Source organism: Onychostoma macrolepis, chromosome 04 (genome assembly GCF_012432095.1).
Source record: "Onychostoma macrolepis isolate SWU-2019 chromosome 04, ASM1243209v1, whole genome shotgun sequence".
NCBI lineage: Eukaryota > Metazoa > Chordata > Actinopteri > Cypriniformes > Cyprinidae > Onychostoma > Onychostoma macrolepis.
Window position 1 is genome coordinate 5973762 of NC_081158.1, and position 25045 is coordinate 5998806.

General features: G+C 38.0%; 2 long non-coding RNA genes and 1 other non-coding gene across 8 annotated transcripts; 2 read left to right on the forward strand and 1 right to left on the reverse strand.

Moving 5' to 3' along the window:
* Window positions 1-1616: 1616 nt before the first annotated feature.
* On the reverse strand, window positions 1617-6056 carry LOC131538625 (uncharacterized). 5 transcript variants are annotated; one of them, XR_009270610.1, is made up of 6 exons: window positions 5256-6056; window positions 5131-5179; window positions 5003-5047; window positions 4664-4925; window positions 4539-4577; window positions 1617-2906 (listed from the first exon to the last, which is right to left on the reverse strand). It is a non-coding gene; the product is annotated as an uncharacterized LOC131538625 (long non-coding RNA). The 5 variants fall into 5 exon arrangements; XR_009270609.1 differs by having other exon boundaries at window positions 4664-5047; XR_009270611.1 differs by having other exon boundaries at window positions 4664-4768; window positions 4859-6056.
* Window positions 3665-3739, forward strand: trnaa-agc (transfer RNA alanine (anticodon AGC)). Its single transcript has one exon. It is a non-coding gene; the product is annotated as a tRNA-Ala (tRNA).
* A 928-nt stretch (window positions 6057-6984) lies between the features above and the next one.
* LOC131538623 (uncharacterized) lies at window positions 6985-23855 on the forward strand. Of its 2 annotated transcripts, XR_009270605.1 has the most exons (4): window positions 6985-7184; window positions 7863-7997; window positions 16591-17810; window positions 18776-23855. It is a non-coding gene; the product is annotated as an uncharacterized LOC131538623 (long non-coding RNA). The 2 variants fall into 2 exon arrangements; XR_009270604.1 differs by lacking the exon at window positions 18776-23855 and having other exon boundaries at window positions 16591-18708.
* The last annotated feature ends 1190 nt before the right edge of the window (window positions 23856-25045 follow it).

Consider the following 25045-nt stretch of genomic DNA (forward strand, 5'->3'; position numbering starts at 1 on the left):
ATGAAGTAAAATAAACAATAAAAACATGTTTTAAAAATTCACAGAAGTGGTTAAAAATGTTCCTCTTACATTATGGTTAGAGACTTTAACAGAGCAACTCCTCTAAGAATCTTGTAAAAACTCCTCAACAGAGTCAGGTTTGCTGGACCCATAATACAGTGCTACAATAAATGGCTGACAGTTCTAAATTTGACCATGAATGGGCCAGAAACATGTTTTACTTGATTTAAACAATGGCATGCCATCCACATTGAAGCACAGCTCAACTTTCCCTGGCAGTGTCTCTTCTGAAAAGTGTTCAAGTCACTCAACACACTCACACAAGAAGATAACACTCCACCATTAACTAATGCAGTTTTATTTTGAAGTTTTATAGCTCAACGAACTTACTGGTTGAACCTGAACACTTGTCCTTTGTTTTTGCTCTTTTTTTGTTGTCTCTTCTTTCAGAACTCTTCAGAGCATTTTCTTCTTACATGTTATTTGGCCTAACTGTGCAGCATCCTTTTGATTATAACATTGAATAGAACTATATACAATCTGTGCTGTATTCTTTAAAAAAATTGTGTTCTCTTGCCCAGCAGGAGTTTAGATCCAAATGTGCTGCTTTTGAAAATCCCACCATCACTCTCATGACCATAGGATCCTATGTCCACCATTGAGAATCGATATTTTGCATCGCAGATGGCCATGAGGACAATGGAGGTGTGTCCCTTTATAGTTGTAGTTCCATCCACACACCCCAAACAATTGGGAAAATTCCACAGTCTCCAAAGACTTGCTTTATCGCGAGCCACTCATTGCTTTGTGGCAGGGAGAGAAACTCATTTTTCAGAGCTTTCCAAAGGTCCTGGCAGACCTCACTCACGATTAGCGAGACTGTTGTTAATTCTAATTTATAGCTCGCAGCAACACATTTCTGGCTACTTCCAGACGCGAGTACACGTAATGTCACAGCCAGTCTTTCTGTTACACTTACAGGGGTCATGTGTGTCCTTTTGTGTAGAAGATAAGGTTCAATGTGATGGGCCAAGTTGCAGACATCCAAAAATAACTCGTGCATTTCTTCGTCCATCTGCTTCACAAGAGCGGTGTATTCGCCATCTCTGTGTCTTGTTGCATGCAGTGGCCAGACATTTAATCTCCGTTTCACCTTTTTTTAGCTAGTAACAAGAAGCACAATATTTCCTCCGCTTCCCTATCCAGTGGCGCCAAGCGGCAACCTCCCGCTCCCTCTCTAGAAGCCAACACGGAAGTGACTAAAACTGCAATTCATCGACTGGCCGCTGGAGGCTGGTTGCAAAAGGGAGTCAATCCCACAGACTCCCCATGTTAAAATGCCCAACTTTACGAGAAGGGTCTGGCTGCAGACTTGCACTTGCACTCTCAGGCTTGCACTCTCAGACACCTGCACTTCCTCTGCAAGTGACGTCACTTGCAGTCGACTCCTGCAGTCTCCTGCCACGTCACTTGCAATCGACACAAATAAACCGGAAATTAGTTACCAGCGCGTTGCCAATAAAGACGATTTAAAGTACTTTAGTTCTATAACGAGACAGAAACTTTTCCTCCCAAAAGTTTTTTTTTGCTGCTTGTTTATTGTATGATTATAATGTTGTAACGTTACTTTGCCATTAAAGTAGGCTGCGACTTTTTAACATTTATACCAGCAAAGCTAATCACTATCAAAGATAAAAGAGAACTATAAGGTTTAAATAGCAACAAAAAATTATCTTCCAAAATTATGGATTAAAAAAAAAAAAACATTAGGTTGATGCAAATGTTTTTTTTTTTTTTAACCTGTCACAAGGAGACAGCCTATTTACAACTACTGTACTAACAATTTTTATTATTGGATAAACTGACAATAGTTTTATAAAATAGTACAATATAAAAATGAAAAAAACTTTAGAACACTTCCATAAAATAAAAACAGAAGGAATGCAAAGAGGCACATTATGCATTTTCTTTTGTTTCAGTTTGTTAAAAACTGCATTATTGCCGTTTTACTGCAATACATCTGAAGTACTATTGAAATACAACTGCAGTAGAGCTGTAGTATTACTAACAAACAACTGCAATAGAACTGCAGTATTACTGCAATTCAGCTGAAGTATTACTACAGTTATACTGCAATAAAACTGCAGTAGTACTGCAATATATAATACAACTGAAGTACAATTCAGTACTACCAAAGTGCAATACTAATAAAATGCTGTACAGTAACACTGAAATGCCACAAGAATATTCAGAATAACAAGTTTTATTTTACACAACTGCAATATAATTAATTAAGGTACAAAACAACAGTGAAAGTCTCAAACAGCAATGCAACAATAAATGATTTTACTTTTCTTTACACTTAAAATAACAGGCTGAGAGTTACACTAAATGTATTTAGTGTTTATTTACAAATCACACAATCATGCACATTTCTTCCCTCATTATTCAGACAGGTTTCATTTTCTGAAGAGCTTATCCTCATCGTTCTGCTTGGTTCTTATGACTGCCTTCATCTCAGATGTGGAAACACTATTTTGGATGTAGTCTGGAAAAACAAACAGACAAAAACTCAGTTTCAGTTACACTTTTCACTACAGGCGTATTTACTATGCTTAAAATAAATCTTGAATTGTGATGTCACCAAGTGTTTGTGTAAAGTATTCATTCTACTCCCAATTAATTTCTTATGCCATATTGGTCTGCATTAACAATGTCTTGAACACTCCAGGTAACAGAAGTTAAAGGGTTGGTTCACCCAAAAATGATTACTCACCCTCATATCGTTCCAAACCCGCAAGTCTTTCGTTCATCTTCAGAACACAAATGAAGATCTTTATAATGAAATCTCAGAGCTTTCTGTCCCTCCACTGATAGTCCATGCAACTACACAATAACATGCATTTCTGGAAAAAAGCATAGACACAATCATGTTTAAATACTGTACAGAGTCCTCCAAAGTTATTTGCCCTCTTTATCATTTTGGTTTTTCGTTCAAAATTCTAACCTTAAAAAAAAAAAAAAAAAAAATAGAAAAAACATAATTTGCAAATATACAAGTATATAATTTAAATATATTATTAGAATACAGTATATAGAATATTGTGCCCCCTTCATTTAATACCATGTGTAACCTATAACCCTCTTCACACATAAGTGCTAATCCATGGCTAGGTGTGCATTACATGATTTTAATGCATGAGGTGGAGGCAAAGAACCACCCGACATGAAACGTGTTGCCTCCACTGAAGTTGATTAAAATTGTGTAATACACACCTGTTACAGCTAGGTTCAAACGTTAAGTTAAAGCTGCCTTTAAAGAGATAGCTAACCCAAAAATGAAAATTCTGTCATTAATTAGTCACCCTTGTGTGGTTTCACACCGTAAGACCTTCTTTCCTCTTTGGAACACAAACAAAGATATTTTAAAGAAACAGAGAGCTTTCTGACCCTGAATAGACAGCAATGCAACTTACACATTCAAGTTCCAGAATGGTAGGAAAGACATCGTTAAAGTAATTCATCAACTCCAGTTGTTTTAACTCAATTTTATGAAGCAACACGAGTGTTTGCGTCCAAAAAAGAAAAAACTACTTTAACACTTATTTACAAAAATATTGATCTGTAATGTGCATTCATGAGAGCATCAGCATCAGCATCAGTGGCTTTCCTGTAGCTCAAATAGTAGAGCATGGCGCTAGCAACGCCAAGATCATGGGTTCGATTCCCAGGGAAAGCAAGAGCTGATAAAATGTAAAAACTGTATAAAAGCGTCTGCTAAATGCGTAAATGTAAATGCATCACAACGGATGAGTGCTATGTTCATGCGACAGAAGACAAAACTGAGGTTAAACCACTGGAGTCACATGGATTACTTACACATTTAAATTCCAGAACAATAGGAAAGACACTGTGAAAGTTGCGTTGCTGCATATAGAGAGGAGTCAGAAAGCTCACGGATTTCATCAAAAATATCTTAATTTGTGTTTTGAAGATGAACAAAGGTATTACGGGTTTGGAACCTAATCATAGGAGCTTTATTTAAAAAAATGCTCATAATTAAATAAATACAATTAAATAAATTTAATCAGACAGACTTAGAAGTTTTTGCATCTGAAATCTTCACATGCATTTCAGCGTATCACTGAACTGCAGTTATATTGTATCTGTACTTCATTATACTGCAAATCTACAGCTGCACTTCATTGTACTTCAGTTTTACTGCTCTTGAACTTTAATGAACTGCAGTTATATACTTCATTATACTGCAATTGTCCAGTTGTACTTCATTGTACTGCAGTTATTTTTTGTAAGGGTTTGTTGCTAATCCTGTAACAAAACAGTGTACCTCTTGTAATGATTCAAGTAGTACATCCTCCATCACAGGATGCAGTACATTTATACTTGCATCATCTGCCTAACAATTTATGAAATACAATCAGATGAATATTACACTTAAGTGTGTGCTAATTTTCAAACTGCATATTTAAAGAGAATTTCTATTGTGTCTGACCCACTACACAGTATAGGCTATATACCTGTGATGATGATTCCTGAACCCAATGTTGTGGCTCTTCCTGTTAGTGAAACACCACAGAATAAGCAAACATTCACAAGGTACCATGACATTATTAGTGTCATTTTCTCAAGCAAATGCTTTTACCTGACAGGTGTCCTCTAGCTCCTCTAGCGTCTAAAAGCAGGCTGCCAATCACCGCTTATTAAGGCTTTAGATTCATCAGTGAAGTGTGCAAAAACCTTTCCGTGGCTGTAAAAAGTGACAATATAACACATTGTTCCATAATTTGTTTAAATCCATAAAATTACTTTTTGTTTTTAATTAAAAGAAATATTGTACCTATCCAGCCCATAGTTCTCCATTAACAGCACACACACCACCATTTCCGCAGTTCTGGCATGTCCAGCTGCTCATAACATGCAAGTTAACCCCTTTGAATATTTAAATCTCTCTGACTCAACATTACTGTAAAGAAGTACTCACAATTGTGTAGTCAAATGAGGAATCCATCACCATGAAAAATGCAGACTATACAGGAAAAAATCATTGAGGCAAAAAGGATTAAAAACAGCCAGAGGATAAACAACAACAACAACAACAAACAATCTTACCATTAACATAAAGACACCAGTCATTGCCATAAGGTTGACCTGGAAACCCCTTTAATAAAACAAAAGAAAGATGAGTGAATTGAAATATTTCAAAAAGTAACACTTCGAGACTTCATGGAATTTACCTGTAAGTCAAGGCCTGTCTTTTCAGTCCATTTTCCAGGCATTATCCTGTTTGTAATATTCCTGTTGATTACAAAAAATAGGCGGCGGTTGGCTCCGCCCACTTTAGGCTTCAAAAGTGCTCTTCAGAAACCTACGAGTGACGTCACGGACACTACGTCCATGTTTTTTTACAGTCTATGAGTGGCGCGTGCACCACGACTATGAAAAGTCAATGGGCGAATTCCAAACGGCTTTTTTCAAGGGCACTTCGGGAAGGGGACGCCATTTGTAGGGACGTTCCAAACGAAAGTGAACAACTTAATCCCTTCACGAAGGGCCCTTCCAGAAGTCCGTTAGTGAAGGGAACATGCCATGGTCACTTCACGAAGTGATTTCCGTTTGTGATCATGTGATCTTCACTTAGAAGATCTTGCGATGCATTTTAAAGCAAGGTTGGGGTTTATATTGACTTTACATACAAATGTAAGTAGAATAAGCTAATAAAATATTTTCATCAGTGATTAAAAATATGATTTAAGACTGTATTGTTAGCAAGTTTAGTTTGAAAAAGTTTAATAGTAAATAAGACACAATTAGACAGTATTTGATTAAAATAATAACAATAAGAAGAAATATTTATTTGCAACAACTGTTCGAGCGCTGAATGATGCACTCATGCGCAGCGTTGTCAAGGTAACATTTTGTCCATCATTGTTGCGTGTCGCGATAGAGGCTATTTACACTGTGAAAATAGCGGTATTCTTTAGTGATATGCTATTTACACAGTGCAAATAGCTTTAGATTCTGTTTATTCTGTTAAAATAGCAGGATCCTGCTAATTACTTATTGTAAATATTGAATAAAAGGGTATGATTAATTGTGGCGAAAAACATTATTAGAGAAAAACATTACTTATTGCAAATAGTGGCAATTATCTGCACCTCTGCATTGTAATACATTATAAAATAGTATGCAACTTATTGAGTGTAATTTCTTAATTTTATTTCAAATTATTAAATGGATGCCACCTTATTGGGACAAAAGCTCTCCCTACACCTCGGGTGTAACCCTTCCCGATGCTTTGTTCAAATTTTTTATTATTTCCTTCATTTTTATTAAAAAATTAATGCTCTTCTGATGTGATGTGATTTGAAATTTAAAAAGAGAGAAAAAAAGTTCGCCAAAGGGCAGATTCGAACCCCGGTCGATTGTGTCAAAAGTACGGTAGCACACGCTTTACCATCTGCGCCACTGAATCAGACAATTGATGACCGTCTTTTGCAAATTTGACTATCCCAATCATACGTTTGTGGGTGGAGTTAGTGTTAGCCTCTACCAACAACATGGCTATTTGCACTTTTTATATTCCCAACAATTAAACAGTTGCCCACAGAAAAAAACAGGGGGTGCTGCAGCCCAGCGTTTCCCTCATTTCATGGTTAACATACTCAGAGTTTTCACTTAACCTCCTTTCTGAAACAGGCCCCAGATACACAAGCTGCTGTATATTGTCCTGTGCTGATTATACGCTCTTCTCGTGTTTTGAGGAAATGTACGTTTTTATTTACATCAATAAATATGCACAAGTTCTGTACCTTCTGTACAGTAACTTTTTTTTTTAGATAGATGCTTTCACTTGAACAATAATCTGCCAAATGTCTGTCAAAAGGGACCAAACTTAAGTCTGTATTCTGAAAATTCAGGACTTTCAGAAATTTAATTGTTTTTGCCCTTTATTTTCTCGTCTGATATCAAACTACACATGACAGTTAAAGGGATGTAGCATAAATCATGAAAAATATTTTACAATTTTCTCTGCAGTTTCTGTGCACTTGTGATTTTAGACAACTCCACACCGAACAGGACTTTTATTTTGGTCTTGAGGTGTGTGTGACGTCATAAGCCCGCGCGCCGCGCTCCTGCATCTGTTGTGATTCGGCTGCAGAAAGGTTGGTGTTTTTAAGCATTTAAAGCCTTTCATTCATACAAAACCGTTCTTGCAGTTGTATAGTTTTTAAAAGCGATGTAAATGGCGTAATTATACTGACTGTAACACTGTAATGTTTTTCTTAGTTACGTTAACGAACGTTATTTTTAACAACGCCAGTAAAGATGTGAAAAGATGTGTCTCTTTCAGTCACTAAATCGTGAATAGGTCTATTGTAAACATGAATTCAGTCACTGGTTAGTAGTGATGGGGAAACAGAGCTGTTTGAATCTCCGAGTGAAATGATTCACAAAATGATTCACTGATTCGAATCACTGCGCGCGGACGTCACGTGCTGCTCAAAACAGTGTAAATACAGCGAGAAAACAAACATGAGTTATGACAATCTTAACAGATCAATTGCAATAGTCTAACATTTAAATATAATTTACTATTAAATACTGAATTTAAACGAGTGTACACTTTTTTCCCCCTTTCTTCTAAATTGTATTGCTTTTTCTTTTTTCTTTTTTAATAATTGGGTGATTTAAGGCTGTTAACTAAGATTAACGAAATAAACTCTGACTCCTTTAACAGTGTGCTGACTACTGAAGTAGGGCGCTGATCCAGACACATCCAGAGATTTAGTTTGCATTCATTTTTTTTTTTTCTGTTAATTATTCTCATCTTGAACACACAGATAAACTCAACTGAGATCCACGAGACACACTATTATAAACTATTATAAAGATGGCGTTTATTAAAGAGGAGAGTGAAGACGTGAAGATTGAGGAAACGTTCAGAGTCAAACATGAAGATACCGAGGAACAAACAGGTTGGTTTTCATTCTCAAAGCTGAACTCACTCATTTGATCCTTATTAAAATCTCCAGCTCTACAGAAATGAGTGATATTTCTGAAGAATGTCATATGAGTGTCACGAGAGATCACATGATCAGACAAATATTAATGCTGCCTTCAATTGCAGATCCTGCATATAAGTTGACCATTATTATGACATCATTCATTAACATAAACAAAACAATTATTTTATGTTACGTTAACACTTTAACATCCTGACTAAGAACAATGCAATGAGGGGAAAAGGTTCTTTGCATTTTTTTTGTTGTTGTTTTGTTGGGGCATTACTAAGAAGAGTTTTTTTTTTAAATTGCCCCTACTATATAAAATATGCAGTGCAAAAACGAAAACAAAAAAATAATGGCTGAAGTCACTTTATGATAACAGTGTAAATACATTGCAAACAACAGTTATAAACCACAAAGCTTTCAAACTGTCTTCTGCATATCGGTTTATGGTCACTGTATTTACAATAGGCTTGTTTGAGATGAGCAAAATCTGCACAGAACCGATCACCGCGAGGTGCATGCCGGTTAGAAAGGTGTCCGAGTTACGTCCGCCTTGCTCTGATGTCATGCTGACGTGTGCCAAAAAACTCCGGCTGTGTCGGATTGAGCAGTCGCACGCAGTTGCTCTCCACCGACTGCTCTGATCAAAAGCATGATGGGAAACGCCTGACTGACGACACAGCTTAATGCTCATTGGTTCAGGCAACCGTGACGCTGCGTTCTCTTCTAAAATGTTTATTTTTTTAAATCTGATTTCATGCAATTATGTATCTAAATTGTGCATGAATATCCCAAACACTATGACAGTGCAATCTCTGGGTGAGATATGTGATTGTTGCCATATTTCAATAAAAATCTAAAATATTTCTACTTTAATTAATTGAATTAAATTGAATTAAAGTAGAAATGGATGACAAATAACGCATTTTGTATGGAATTAAATAGCAAGCACTTTGAGTGCCTTGTTCATCATATTTATATTCATATAAAGCAACAGAACTGAAATCATATCATGTTTATCAGCAGCACAACAAATGAGTGAGAATAATGCGATATCTGCTTTGATCTCGTTGGTATCTGTTCCACTTCGAGAGCTCAGAACTGTCCGTCTTGACTGTTTATTTCACTCCTCCCCTCACTGCAGCCGCCTGCATTTCAGGCGAGGCGAGGCGCGGCGCATCTCAAACAAGCCTAATGTGTTTTGCAGCATTGTAGCCAATCACAGACATGTCTGTTAAACACACATTTAACGCAATGGCCAATCAGAGGTGTTCAAGTTCAGAGTCCAAAGGCTTGTTTATTGACTGTGTTCTGCATGTTTAGAAATAGAGCTGTGCAATTAATCGAAATGCAGTTTCTATATCAGTCTCCAACGGTCATGAAAATTCAATAATCGAGATAAAACGATTATTGCGCCACATTCAGCCGCCCTTTCCAGCTTTCGCTCCTCTGTAAAAGCCCAATTTCACGTGCAAATCAGTAAAATCATGTAACATGACTTTTGCAAAATGGGATGTGCTTGATCTATTACGTCATCAGCACGTTCACGCACGCTGTGTGGACAGAGCGAGAATGGCAGGCAGACATCAACAACCCGATCTTCCTTCCTGGTATTGTAGTACTTTTACTAACTGTACTATAAAGTTTTCTCACCGGTGAATGACACATGATGTAGCCCAGCGCTGTTCCCAGTTCCAGTCCTCGCGTCCCCCGCTCCGCATATTTTGCATGTCTCGCTTAGTTAACACACTCGGTTCAGATGACCAGCTCATTAGAAGAGAGCTCCATGCATGAACTGTGTTCCGATTGACATGCTGCCTACACAGTGTCCATTGCTCCCTACTCCCTGAGCACGGAAATCTGTTTATTTCACTTCAGAACATTCACTCGCGGATTAGCGCTGCACAGCGTCTTCACACACAGACGAAACATACTAGAGAAGTGTGACATAGTATTTATTTACAGAGATATATTATTTAAATTCACGTCTCGCACACTTTAATGCCCTTTGTATGGAACATACGCTTGCTTAGAACTGGAATCATGGCGGAATATCCGGTGATATCCACTTCGCAGGGCACTTACGGTCAAATATAACAAATGTCGCACGTGATAAGAGATACATATGAAATGTGCAGAGCGGGGGACTGGAATTAGGAACCGCTGATGAAGCCTATTGTAGTAATGTTGTCTCTGGTGTTCTTGTCTGTGAGCGTATATGCGTTCAGGGGGCGTGGCTTTGTACGGCAATTGCAGGGAGGGCAGGACACTTTCTTTCAGTGCTATGAGGCTAAAGTTAGCATTTTCCAAGATCTCCTACTGCACCTTTAAACCGCGAAAGAGAAATTGCGCTGTTCCTCAGAAGGATTTCTGAAAGTCAACACAGATCCACAAAGTCAACTTTTAGCTCAAGGTGTTCGCCTAAACGGACAAATACAAGCATAAATATGTCAAAATGCAGTTCTTGGTGATTGTTCACATTAGGGATGCATCGCTTTGATATTCAGTATCAGTATCGGCTCCAAAATTGCCATTTTCTGCCGGATCGGTGTATCGGTCAGACGAGGCCGATCCAAATCCGATATTGTGTGTATACTATTCTGTGTTATTGTTAAGCCCCACAAAAACCACAAACGCATTATAAAACACTATAAAGTTTTCGTGCACTATATTTCAAGTGTTCTGAAGCCGTTACATAGTTTAATGTGAGGGACAGATGAATATTGAAGTCAAGTTCAGTTAAACTCTTCTCTCCGCTGCGTCTGTCTGTCATCCTCCATTCAGCGTGTCGCATTCGGTTACGAGTCAAGACGATAAAACTCTCTGCAAGATAAACGTTCCTATTACACTTGGTCTGTAAGTAAAGATAAATGGTTTTGCATAAAAGGACTTTATCTCGCAGGACTGTATCTTCGTGCCGTTTTCAAAATCGTGTTGGTGTGCCGCTCTGTATTTGGAGCCTTTCGTATCATAATACTTTTGCACAATGAAAGATTATTAATAGCCTCTCTTGTTCGTCTTTTCTATCATATGTTTCTGCCTCATTACTGTGCTATACATTTAAAAGAAATGTCTTTTAATTTTACAGTGTGTATATATATATATATATATATATATATTTATTTATATATATATATATATATATATATATATATATATATAAATATTTTTTCATAAATGTATTTTACAACAATACAAAGAGCAATGTATATAATTTTACCAAATTTAGTCCTACACTTATTCACTTTTATTTGTTCCCCATAATGTTTTCTTTTGCATTAATTTTAGATTTTATAAAATTGTGCACTCATGATTTTTCTAGAGTAACTTTCCTACTGAAAAAAAGCAATAGACACCATCACGAAATTTGTAACGGTTTTACAAGTTATAATGGGACTTGTATTGGTTTTAATGGGAACTGTAATGTACCCTGTGGGTCTCTACTGGTAATTGGTCACCTTCTATTGGTAGCTTGTTAAAACCCAATAAATCCTAATGGAATATGTCCCAAAACACACTACAGAAAAACATTTTTAATGGTTAAAAGTTGATGGTTTGTAAGGTTTTTTTTAGTGGAAACCATTAGAATGTGACGGTTCTATTGTTTTTTTCCAGCTACTGAATTATCCACTAACCTAGTTTATAATAGTACTTTTGTCATAGATTATAATTATATATGCATTCATTTGTTGTTTTTCTTTGCAATAAAGTTGTCTATATTTAGTAGAGTGTGTGTAACACAAAGTCATAATCAGGTCAACAAACATTGAGGTATAAAAATTCAACACTGATGATAATCGTCTCAGAAAATATCACGGTTGCTAATATATTTGTCATAATTTAAAGTTAGATCAAACTTTTATTTTAGTTTAATTTATATACTGCCTTTCCCAAGCTCAAGGACGCTGTACAAAAGCAAAAACACAATAGACAGTCGATTCACATAATCGTAACAGTCCTTTCACAATCAATTAATCAGTTAAGTGGACAGTAGACAGTTGCCCAGTCACATGTAGACATGATTGCAGTTGCATATCATGGTACAATTATGTACAGAAAATAGAGGTAATGTCAATAAGTAACAAATAAAGAATAGAAAATTCAACAAAAAAATAAACAAAACGAAAATACTCAGAGAATTACAGCTGGTAGTATAGGATGAGAAGAGTGTCTAAAGAACATGATATGACTGATAGTATTGGGTAAACAAGTAGGTTTTGAGTTGTGATTTAAATACAGAGAGAGAAGTTATTGACCTTAGTGCCAGAGGTATAGAGTTCCATAGTTTAGGTGCGATGACGGAAAATGATCTAGGTACAGTAAGAAGTTCACATCCTAACGATCGAAGTGATCGAGGCAGAACGTAAGGAAACAGTAGATCAGAGAGATAAGGGGGAGTGAGGCCATTGAGTGATTTAAAAGTAAGCAGAAGAATTTTGTAAGTAATGCGGGATGATACAGGTAGCCAATGGAGTTTAAATAAGATAGGGGTAATATGAGCAGATTGCTTAGTATGGGTTAATATTCTTGCAGCAGAATTTTGAATATATTGTAAGCGAGAGATCGAGTGCAATGGTAATCTGGCAAAAAGAGCATTACAGTAGTCAAGGCGTGATGTAATAAAAGCATGCACTAATGATTCAGCATCGTTTGGAGAAACATGATCGAAGTTGGGCTAAGCGACGAAGCTGGAAAAATGCAGTTCTGGATAGTTTACTAATGTAAGCATCCATAGTCAATGCAGGATCAAGAGTAATGCCTAAATTTCTGACAGTAGCAGATGGAAAAACTGTTGTAGCATCAAGGTTGAAACTGGTAGCATTTACTATATTTTTTGTTAATGAAGGGGGGCCAGTAATTAAAATTTCTGTTTTGTTTAAATTCAAACTGAGAAAGTTAGAACTGAGCCAGGCCTTTAGCTCATTAACACAGGTAGATAGTGATGTGGTCTGGTGAATGGAGTCTGGTCTGCAGGCAGTATAAATCAGAATATCATCAGCATAACAGTGATAATGAAAACCATGACGATGGATAATATGTCCAAGGGGCATGATGTAAGTAAAAAATGGTAATGGCCCAAGAACAGAGCCCTGGGGTACACCTTGACTGAGTAAAGTAGTGGGAGATTTATTATGCATAGTGATGTAGTGTTGTCTATCAGTGAGATAGGAAGAGAACCAAGATAGTGCAGCACCTGAGATGCCAATCTCAGAAAGGCGGGAAAGTAATACCTTGTGACAGACAGTATCAAATGCTGAGCTGAGGTCGAGCAGCTGGAGAATGGAGAGATTACCTGAGTCACCAGAGAGTAACAAATCATTGACGACCTTAACTAAAGCAGTTTCAGTGCTGTGATGAGAGCGAAAACCAGATTGAAATGCATCGAACTGATCACTGAGAGCTAGAAAAGACTGTAGCTGTTTAGCAACAACTTTTTCCATAATTTTCGAAGTAAATGGTAAATTGGAGATTGGACGATAGTTGGTGAAATCTGCTGGGTCCAGGTTTAGTTTTTTAAGAATAGGAGTAACAGCAGCAGTTTTCAGTGAAATCGGAACAGTGGCAGGTATAAAGGACATATTTACTAAGTGTGAAATAGGAGCAGAAATGACAGAAGTACAGTGTTTCAGAAGGAATGTGGGTGCAGGATCTAACTGACATGAAGAAGAATTAGAGTTCTGTATTATCTCAGCAATTAAGGTTGGAGATGTCAAGGTAAAATTATTTAACAGTTGAATAGATTGAGCTTGCTCACAAGTAGTTGGTTGGTTCAGTGGCAAGAGACCCACATAGAGCATCCAGTTTTGTGGTGCAGGAAAGAGCCACACAAATCATCACATTGTATGTACCATTGTATTTGACAATGTTTTTTCTCAAATAAAACTAGGAAATGTTTAAGTTTTCTCTCAGAGCAGCTCTGGTGATGTTCGTTTGTTTAGATGCTGGAAACACCATTAGTGTCATGCGTACTTCAGTGAGTAGTAAATAAAACGGCGCCACTCAGAGACAAGCAGATTATTTATAAAGTAGTCTCTTTGATTTATCCATCCATCAGATTGCGTGTTTTACTTGACATACTCGTTATACTGTAAATTCCATGTTCACGACTGCACCGGGATTCCCTCTGCATCTCGGAAGTCATATGGCCTTAATTTATAACTTTTTATAAATGTGACGCACCTTTATCTGCACAGAGGTATGGTGTCTGCGAATATGAGCGAACATGTATGTATTGCCTGCTTTTGCAGCCACTTTGCATCCACATTTTTTGAAAATTGGATCCGTCCTCAAGGACAACCCCGCATTCGTTTTTTAATTATTATTTTTTTTTATATCCAAAGTGTTCCCATAACCGTGCACGTTCAAACTGTGATAAACCATCATATCAGTATGTCTTTACATATCTTTTCTATGAACTCGAATTGCGTGTTATAAAGTCCAACGCTGAGGGGGATTGTTTTCTTACAATTCTGACTATATAACTTGCAGTTGTGCGGAAAAAAAAAAGGTCCGAATTTAGAGTTTATATATATTTATATAGAGGAAAAAAAGTCAGAACTATCAGATGTAAACTTGAAATTGTGAGGAAAAAAGTCAGAATTGTAAAATAAAAAGTCTAATTACCTTTTTTTAATTCAATGGTGGAAAAAGGCTTCTAGATATGGGTGTCAAGTCACAAAATAGGCTATTTTTTAAAAGACTGAACTTATATATAACGTAATTTAATAAAAACATTTTAAGTTACTAATTACAGTGTTTCCCACATGATTTTGTGAGACTGGTGGGTGGACCTCGGTTCCTCTAGGGTGGTCCGGGGGCAGATATATAGTTTTATCTTACACTACAGTAGGGAAATTACAATACTTTTGTCCTAATTTCTACACATGCATGCAGGGCATAAAACTATAACTTTTTGCCACATCTGCCAATGGCTGGTGACTTGAGAATTTCGGCCACAAATATTTTGTCCTGGCCATGAAACTTTTTTTGCAGTTGCTGCTACTACACAAGTAAACATATTTAATATTAAAAAAAAAATGCAATTTTAAATGAGAACCAACCACTGCACGATACAAACAACACACATGTAGCATGAGCAGTTTTTTTTTTTTGGTATCATTTCAACATTTGAAGCAAAAACAGAATGGTCTGACTTTAGCTTTGTGAAATTATGCAAAAAAGTAAATAAAACAAAAACAGCAAACAGGCTGAATTTCACTCTCTGACAGTAGGTGGCGCTTATGGAACAGAAGGGGAAATGCCATCGAAAGTCAATTCCCATCAGAAATACATTCATATAAACCCCCACCCCAATATTAAAAAAAAATTTCTTCCAATAAACAGTGAGTTTGCTCTGCCTGTAGCCTAACGTATTTTCTTTGTGCAGGTCTGTTTATTTTTGTCCTTGCTTGCAAGAGATAAACCTATTTGCTTTTATTTCGGCGGAAACTGCTGCTGAGCTTTTATTTCCAACTTCTGTGAAAACAGGCTTACAAACGCGTCTCATTACAAATCTAGGGAAATACTGTGAACCGTTGCGTTCTCAGATGCGCGCTAAACTCACGGCACGTTCAAAAACAGACTTCACTGCATTCACTGTGAAAGGAGACGCGGGAAACACCGGATAACGAGCTGATCGCGTGAAAAAAGTGCGCGCTTGGCTTTGAAACAAACAGCGCAAATGGACTTGATGAGGGGAGAAAGCCATATACGCTTTAGTTCGTTTGACGGACACTTCGCAAAAGCAATGGCACGAAACACAATGTTAAAGACCTTTTATGTTATAATGAGGATTATCAGCAATATATTTTCGGTTTATTATGAAACTGTGGCAGGCCGCCACAGACTAGTTAATGAGTGGGAAACACTGAATTATAACGCTTTCATGTCCGTAGTTATTTAAACGGCACATAAATTATGTACAAAAAGCAAGCAAAGAACACTTACATTATCAAAATAACATGACTGACTTCAGTCTAGTGTGAGTTTAAGCACGCTCAAAAAAAAAAAAAAACTTCCCGGTTCAATAAAGCTACCTACAACGTCAAATGAATCTCTTACTTGCATCGTATATGTACATTTCCACTTTATTGTTTATGATGAGAGAATTCATGAGAGTTTTGCGCTCAACACAACTCTGGCATTTCAGTGATGACTCATCTGAATGCCTCTGATTGGCCATTGCATTCATAAGCTCAACAGAATCGTGTGAGATTGGATATAATGCGGAATGCTGTAAAAACGCATAATTTGATGCACCACTAGCAGATCTAAATTTAATGCCGCAATTGACACTTTTCATTTAATTTTCACTTTATTCGTGACGTCCTTAATAGATTGTTTGTTTAATTGTACATGGGCATATTTGTCCAATTTTCTGGCATTTCGCCCCAAGCCATTTCAGACCTGTGGCCAGGGGCAGGCTAAGCCTTGCCCAGTCTTACACACGCGCCGCCTATGAGCTCAATAGGTATAGAATCTAGTTGTATGTTGGTTTTGATGTCTGTTGCTTTGTGCCACTAAGCAGAGGTTAACTTTTATTTGTGTTTTCTTGCCTTAGACCTGATGGCGCTGAAAGAAGAGAATGAAGTACTGAATGAAATCAAAGAGGAAGATCAGTACACGAATCACCATGATTTAAAAACTGAAGAAAAATCTTTTAGTTGTTCACAGACTGAAACAGCTTCCATACAGGAAAGGGCTCAAAATATAAGTTTTTCACCTGCCAAGAGTGTGGAAAGAGTTTGACTCATAGAGGAAGCATTAACAGGCACATGAGAATTCACACTGGAGAGACGCCTTACACATGCCTTCAGTGTGGAAAGAGTTTTCATCAACATGGAAGCCTTAAAGTCCACATGAGTATTCATACAGGAGAAAGGCCTTTTACCTGCCAACAGTGTGGAAAAAGATTCAAACGAAAAGTAAACCTTGATGACCACATGAGAATACACACTGGAAAAAACCCTTTCACTTGCCATCAGTGTGGAAGAAGTTTTAACCGAAAAGGAACCCTTGATTACCACATGAGAGTACACACTGTAGAGAAACCCTACACATGCCCTCACTGTAGAAAGAGTTTCAGCCAAAAAGGAAAATATGAATACCACATAAGAAATCACACTAGAGAGAAACCCTACATATGCCCACATTGTGGAAATGGTTTCATTCAAAAAGGACACGTTATAGACCACATAAGAATTCACACTGGAGAGAAGCCTTTTACCTGCCAACAATGTGGAAATAGTTTCCGCCAAAAAGGATGCCTTAACAGACACGTGAAAACGCACACTAGAGAGAAGTAATTTGTATGCGGTCACTTGGAATGAGTTTTAGAAGTAAAGCAGCCACATGAAGATTCACACATGAGTAAACTGCTCTATATTATCAGTGTGGAAGCAGTTTCACAGACCGGAAACACCTGAGGAATCATGTAATAACTCACACTGGAGAGAAGCCTTTACCTGCCAACAATGTGGAAATAGTTTCCGCCAAAAAGGATGCCTTAACAGACACGTGAAAACGCACACTAGAGAGAAGTAATTTGTATGCGGTCACTTGGAATGAGTTTTAGAAGTAAAGCAGCCACATGAAGATTCACACATGAGTAAACTGCTCTATATTATCAGTGTGGAAGCAGTTTCACAGACCGGAAACACCTGAGGAATCATGTAATAACTCACACTGGAGAGAAGCCTTACATGTGCCATCACTGTGGAAAGACATGCAAAACCAAAGCAAACCTTGAGGTTTATATGGAGCTCGGGGCGTCACCTGGAGGTGAAGAAAAAAAACAATCTGTGGCGACAGTTTTGCAATTCGTCCCCTCAGTTTATAAACCGTACTCACAAATTCTTAAACTGTTCCCTCGGCTTAACAAATCGTGCCCACGGATCAATAAACCATACCTACGACTTTCCAATCCGTGCACCCAGATTTTTTTAAACCATACCTTTGGTTTTTGAATCCGTACCCATAAATTCATAATCTGTGCGCATGCTTTCGCAATCCGTTCCTGCAGGTTTGTAAACTCATGGATCTGTGGCCCCGCCCCCAGTCTGTACCGGCAGATTCAACCAGGCCACCTGTTTAGGTTCGGGATGCATTGCATTGTGTTTATTGAACTTTATTTTTCATAGCATGTGAGACCATGATCCGCACTCACAAAATAGTCTTAAATATAGAGTTTGTATTAAAAATAAACGCTAAAAAGAATAGAACATTTCCAGAATTTTCTAAAAAATTAGAGTTTTGAGAGGACAAGGTAAAAAGCAATACAAATGTTTTATATTCTGTTTTATATATTTTATAAACATTTTACTGTCTTAAGTGCACTCATTTATTTAGCCTATAAATTAAAATAATAATAATTTAAACTGTTGTAGGCTATTCCACCTCGTAGGCCTACCCGCTACAATTGATAATCACTTAAGGCTATTTGATGTAGGCCTATTCCACATAATAATATGCAATAAAACAATATACAATATGATTAACACGTAGGCTACCTAGGAGCTTGCTGTTCTGTGCTGTACAAACCTGCGGGATCGGATTGCATAAGCCGAAGGTACGGTTTATAAAATCTGAGCACATGGTTAGGAAATTCAGGAGTTCGGTTTATTGATCCGTGGGCACGATTTGTTAAACCGAGGAAACAGTTTAAGAATTTGTGAGTATGGTTTATAAACTGAGGGGACAAATTGCAAAACCGTCGCCACGGAGTGATGATTTTTTTTCTCCTACAGGTGACTTCCCGGGCTCCGTAGGTTTACATAAGTCCCGATCTACTTTCAGCAAAATTCTTCTTTGTTGTTTGTTAAAACACTTGATCAGCGGAGACAGCGAACACCCCGGGTGGCATTTAGATGAATCTGTAAATATGTGCTGGTGATTTTCCTTTCAATAACAAAATAAAAGTGCTGAGAAAACAGCATTGGAGTGTTGGAGTGGATCTCTGCAGTGTATGGGTTATTTCAGTTGTGGCAGGAGAAGGGCCAGATTTAATAAATAGGGCAAATTGGAGTGAGACAGCAATTCCAAAAGCATTAATGGGAGTGAAAAGTTCTCATGATCGACTAACAGTACCTGGAAAGTCCTAGAAAGGTCCTTGAATTTGAAGTTAACCAAGGTGTGGGAACCCTGTTTTTAGAACGCTTGTCCTCCAAATTTAAAAAATTTAGGAGCACCTTCTGATCAATAATCAAAAATTCGGTTCAAAAATTAGCCTTCCTAATACAAGGTGACATTTGACTCCTTAAAGTGACTTACAGGGGTATTTTCTTTTTACCTTTGCAATGGCATCATTTTCATCTGTCAAACTCAAAAATTTATGTTCATAAGCTTTTTAAAATCTCTATTTAAAACAATATAATAAGTAGAATAAGACAAATAAGTTACCAATCATATGAAATTAGTATTAATAAAAAATTAATTTGTACTACAGAGGTGGCACAGAAGAACACAAAAGTGGCTTTCATTTTCAGACGTTTAATGAGGTTCAGAGGTGGCATGAGTAGAATTAAATTCATAGATTCATGTGGACATTAATGTTTTAAATACCAAATTTTGAATACAGAAATATTAAGTGATTTAAATAACTGAAATTATTAGCTAAAAATGAAACCGTGGCGGTGGTGGCAAGTCGCTGATTTGATTACTGAATCATTCATTCAATTGATTCGTTCGAACAGCTGATTCATTCCGGAATGAAGCAAGTGACTGTCTTTATGAATGGGTAATTATGAATCACTGACTCACTAGATTCGTTCAAAAACGCACTTTCAGTCATGAATGAAACACCGCTGTGTTTGCTTTTAGAGATGTGCAGCGGCTCAGCTGTTACTTTATTTGGAACTATTTTCGTTGTTGATAGAGCAAAATCATGCAATCATTGTTTATTGATCTGTTGTATTAAATCAATATCACGTTTGCAAACTCCCTTAATAATTATTAAAAGCTGTCACTCTCTCTTATCGCGATCAGTGGGCACACAGAAAATGAGAGCGTGCGAGTGAATTATCAAGACTCAAAAGTACGTGCAAATTTGATACATTCCATCGGAATGTGCGGGAATGAGTAGAATTATTATTAATAGCCGCAATCCCGCGCCGAAATTCAAGTTCTGCTCTGTGTTCTCTGCTAATAACCCGACTGTGAGTGATGCGAGCGCTGTTACTATGTTGTCAGTGAGAAGCTGCAGCTGTGGCAGGGATGATGTTTGGTGTGCCGGCAAAACAACAATGCGCTACATGTTTCTTTTCCCCTCATTTTTTCCAATTGATGGAAATCCGTCGTAGACTTGCTCGTACTCTATCGCATACCTTGTCAGTGTCATGCACTTGCTTAGCCCTTTGTTGTGAGAAACAGTAAAGTGTGTTCAGCTGAATTCAATTTCCATTTTGTGAAACGGGTATAAAAAAGCTTAGTATTCCACGGGCAGAGATTTCATTACTTCTATTATTAGCCATTCAAGGCTAAACCTCATGGCACTAACAGAGACCTGGATCAAACCAGAGGACACTGCTACACCTGCAGCACTCTCCAGTAATTTCTCATTTTCTCACACCCCCCGTTTGACTGGAAGAGGTGGAGGTACTGGTCTGCTTATCTCTTATGATTGGAAATTTAATCCTTTACCAGCTCTGGTTATCAACACCACCTCCTTTGAATCACATTCAGTTACTGTTACCTACCGTCTTAAATCCATTTTGTCGTTGTTTATCGGCCCCCCAGGACAACAAGGGTAACTTCTTGGATGAATTAAATGTGCCGCTCTCAACCTTTCCTGAGGATGGTACTCCCCTAGTTATGCTTGGAGACTTCAACATCCACCTAAATAAACCTCAGGCTGCAGACTTCCACACTCTGCTTGCCTCTTTTGATCTCAACCGAGTGTCAATTATGGCTACTCACAAATCAGGCAACCAACTGGACCTTATTTACACACGACACTGCTCCAGTGATCATGTACTGGTTACTCCACTGCACACCTTGGATCACTTCCTCCTCACTCTTAACCTCAACATGGTTCCTGACACAACACATACCCCTCCACATGTCATCTTTCGACGTAACCTACGCTCACTCTCACCCTCACCCTCCCGGCTATCTGCTATGGTTTCATCTTCGCTACCTTACCCTAAACAGTTAGCATCTCTTGACGCTAACAGTGCTACTGATACTTTCTTCTCCACTCCTTCATCTTGTTTAGACACTGTCTGCCCATTTTTTTTCCACGCCAGCCTGTACCACCCCTTCTGTCCCTTAGCTATCTTATGTTCTCCGCAAACATCATTCTAAGCTCAGGGTTGCTGAAAGGGTGTGGCGTAAATCCAAAAAATCCTACTGACCTTAATGTGTATCAGTCACACCTTTCTTCCTTCTCTGCTAAAGTCTCCACTGCTAAAAGGACATATTACCATAACAAAATTAACAATTCGTCTAACTCTCGCATGCTCTTTAAAACATTTTTCTTGCTCCTTTGTCCCCCTCCTTCATCGACTCTAACAGCTGATGACTTTGCCACATTCTTCATTAATAAAATTAAAACCATCAGTGCACAATATTCCACACCACAATCTGTCAAGCGCATCTTACCAGCAAACATACACTCGTTCACATCCTTCTCTTCACTCTCTGAGGCAGAAGTCTCCAAACTCATCCTTTCTAATCATTCATCTCATTCAAGCCATTTCTCCTTCAGTTGTACCTGCACTCACTCACATCATTAACACATCCCTTCACACTGGTGTTTTTCCCTCAGCATTTAGACAGGCTCATATAACCCCACTACTTAATAAATCCATCTCTTTTAGAGACCTACTGACCGGTTTCCCTTCTTCCTTTCATTGCAAAAACACTTGAATGAGCTGTGTTCAACCAAGCCTTTCTCACACAGAACAACCTCTTGGCCAGCAACCAGTCTGGTTTCAGAAGTGGACATTCAACCAAAACTGCCTTGCTCTCAGTTGTTGAAGCCCTAAGACTGGCAAGAGCAGATTCCAAATCTTCAATACTTATCTTGCTGGATCTGTCTGATGCTTTTGACACCGTTAACCACCAGATCCTCCTGTCAACCCTATTGGCAAAGGGCATCTCAGGAACCACAATCCAATGGTTTGAGTATTACCTCTCAGATAGGTCCTTCAAGGTATCTTGGAGAGGTGAGGTGTCCAAGTCACAACATCTAACTACTGGAGTGCCTCAGGGCTCAGTTCTTGGACCACTTCTCTTCTGTGTCTACATGGCATCACTAGGCTCTGTCATTCAGAAACATGGCTTTTCATACCACTGCTATGCTGATGACACTCAACTCTACCTCTCATTCCGTCCTGATGATCCAACGATAGCTGCTTGCATCTCAGCTTGTCTAACAGACATTTCTTGCTTCTTTACTTTTGATTCTGGGTGGATTGAGTCGTCGAAAAAAACTGCTGTTTGAGCTCTGTCCGGGCACTAAGCAACGATGCGTGGCATGTAAAGGCAGTCAGAAAGATGTAAATAATATAAAAAGCTGCTTAAAAGTGCTTAATGAGCTTGGTCAAAACATTCCCCCGATTTGTGTCACACTTCTTGGACGAGTTACCACCTGTGAAATTTAACAATGTGGATGTTTCAAGCCTGCTCTGTAAGATGGAGTGCCTGCACAGTGAAGTGAACACGCTACAGCATGCAGTGAAATTGGGAACAATCAAACTGTTCCAAAATGTATATAGTGTATTCCTGTGTTGTATGCATGCTCCTAGGTTATAGTAGCTTATAGTACTGTAGTGAAGCTCCAATTACTTGGATCTAGACATATGAATGTATCAATGCCTTAATGTTTTCCAAACCCTTGCATGTTAGTTATCAAAATGACCGTCTTCCGATTCCTGGATTAATGGTGTATATTATGTCACCATAACGTGTACCATACTCTTTTTACCATACTCTGACTTAATATTGGACAAATCCCCCAGACCACTATAAACCATGCAAATAAGGTGTTGCGTGAGACAAAGGAACCTCTCCCACTCAGAATTCACACCTCTACATTGGTCAATCTGCCAAAGATGGGTGTGACCATGGACCCAAACCCATCATTGCTCAATCCCTTTGAGACACACTCTCCAAGACTCATCACCCTTGAGTTGGACCTTCTGGCAGTTTTTATCATCAAGTAACTTTGTTGATTCACTGTGGACTTTCCAATCTTCAGAAGAACCCGACAAAAGCCTCCAGCTCACTCCTACTGAACTCATCAAGAACCTCTGTTGTCTACCGCATCTGGACTCTTGTTCAGCAGCGAAGCCAAAGCAAGTAACCGTTTCCAACTAGTTAGATGCATGTCTAAGTTTGGGCCCCTTTGTTAAGGTGATTCTTGATTCTCTGATGATTCTCACTAGGTTGTGGTTAATTGATGCAAACTACTGCCATTCTTTGTTCTTCTCTCTCTCTCTCTCTTTCCTTACTTTCCTTCATTCTGTATATATGTGTTTTGCTTAGTCTAGTTGTATGTTAGCTATAGTTTCATTTATTAAATTCATTATATTCACAATTGATTGCCTCTGTGTTCTGCTCACGATTCGGAGTCACTGATTGTTGATCTTGCTACATGCTAAGTTAATGCTAGTACTGTATGAAGTAGGAAAGTTATTCTTTCTTGGCCAGGAAAATAATCTTTCCTAGAATTGATAAATGATTATACTGTAGGTGGACGAACAGATTAAATCATTGTAATATTGATTCTGCTACAGTTAATTGTAAGATCTGATCTAAATATTCATAATTAATTATAACCAGTTATTATTAATTATAAATATTTCCCTTTCGAGCTAATTTGCTATATTACAATAAGGTGTCATTGGTTAAAGGAAAACGCCACCGGTTTTCCATATTCTAATATGTTCTTCCCTCAACTTAGGCGAGTTGATCGTACCTCTCCGTCTCAGTGCGTGCATAATCGCTCTAGCGCGCGTCGCAACTATGTTGGCGTTTAGCTTAGCCCCATTCATTCCTTAGAATCCAAACAGGGATGAATTTAGAAGCCACCAAACACTTGCATGTTTTCCCTATTTAAAGATGGTTACAGTAATATCATCATGCGCCGAGGTCGAAGTGCTGCGACGTGCTCTTCCGCCATACATTATAGTTATCATGTCACCATACTTACTCGTGTAACTAATCATGTAACATGGAAGTGTCTGGTGGCTTCTAAATTCATCCCTGTTTGGATTCTAAGGAATGAATGGGGCTAAGCTAAACGCTAACATAGTTGCGACGTGTGCTAGAGCGATTAAGTGCACGCACTGAGACGGGAGAGGTACGTATCAACTAGTCTAAGTTGAGGGAAGAACATATTAGAATATGGAAAACCGGTGGCGTTTTCCTTTAACATTAGTTAACGTATTAATTAACATGAACTAACTATGAACAATACATTTGTTAACAGTATCTATTAGTCTTTGATAATGCTAGTTAATGAAAAACAACTTTTTGAGAAACAACTTTTTTTTTGCAATGCATGCAACAATCAATGGCATTACCTTATTAATATAAGTCTTTCTGCTCTATTTTAAGACATTTAAAGACTCCTTTTAGGCAAAATAAGACTTTTAAAGACCAGCAGAGTCCCTGTCACTTCGAATACTAACACATATCATAAAACATGTCACAAATGTTTGAAATCGCACACATTTGCAATGACACTCTCTATGATTATGACCAAAGCATTCTTATAATTAAAAGCCGTTAACACAAACGCACATTTTATAAGAAAACATAAGTTAATGTTCTTTGACTTATGGCCACCGAATCTCGAATCCACCATACCTTTCTAACATCCGGAAGTGAATGAATCTGTTCATGCGCGTTAACGCCAGTCAGTGCGGCGCTAAACACATATGTGATGTAGGTATGTGACGTCACTGCGCTACAGTCTGCAGCGAGGAGTACTTGCATTTTGCCATCACTACAAGGTTGGGACTATTGAAGTCCATGGATACCTCTCCTGTACAAAAAAAGTGTATTCTAGCGAT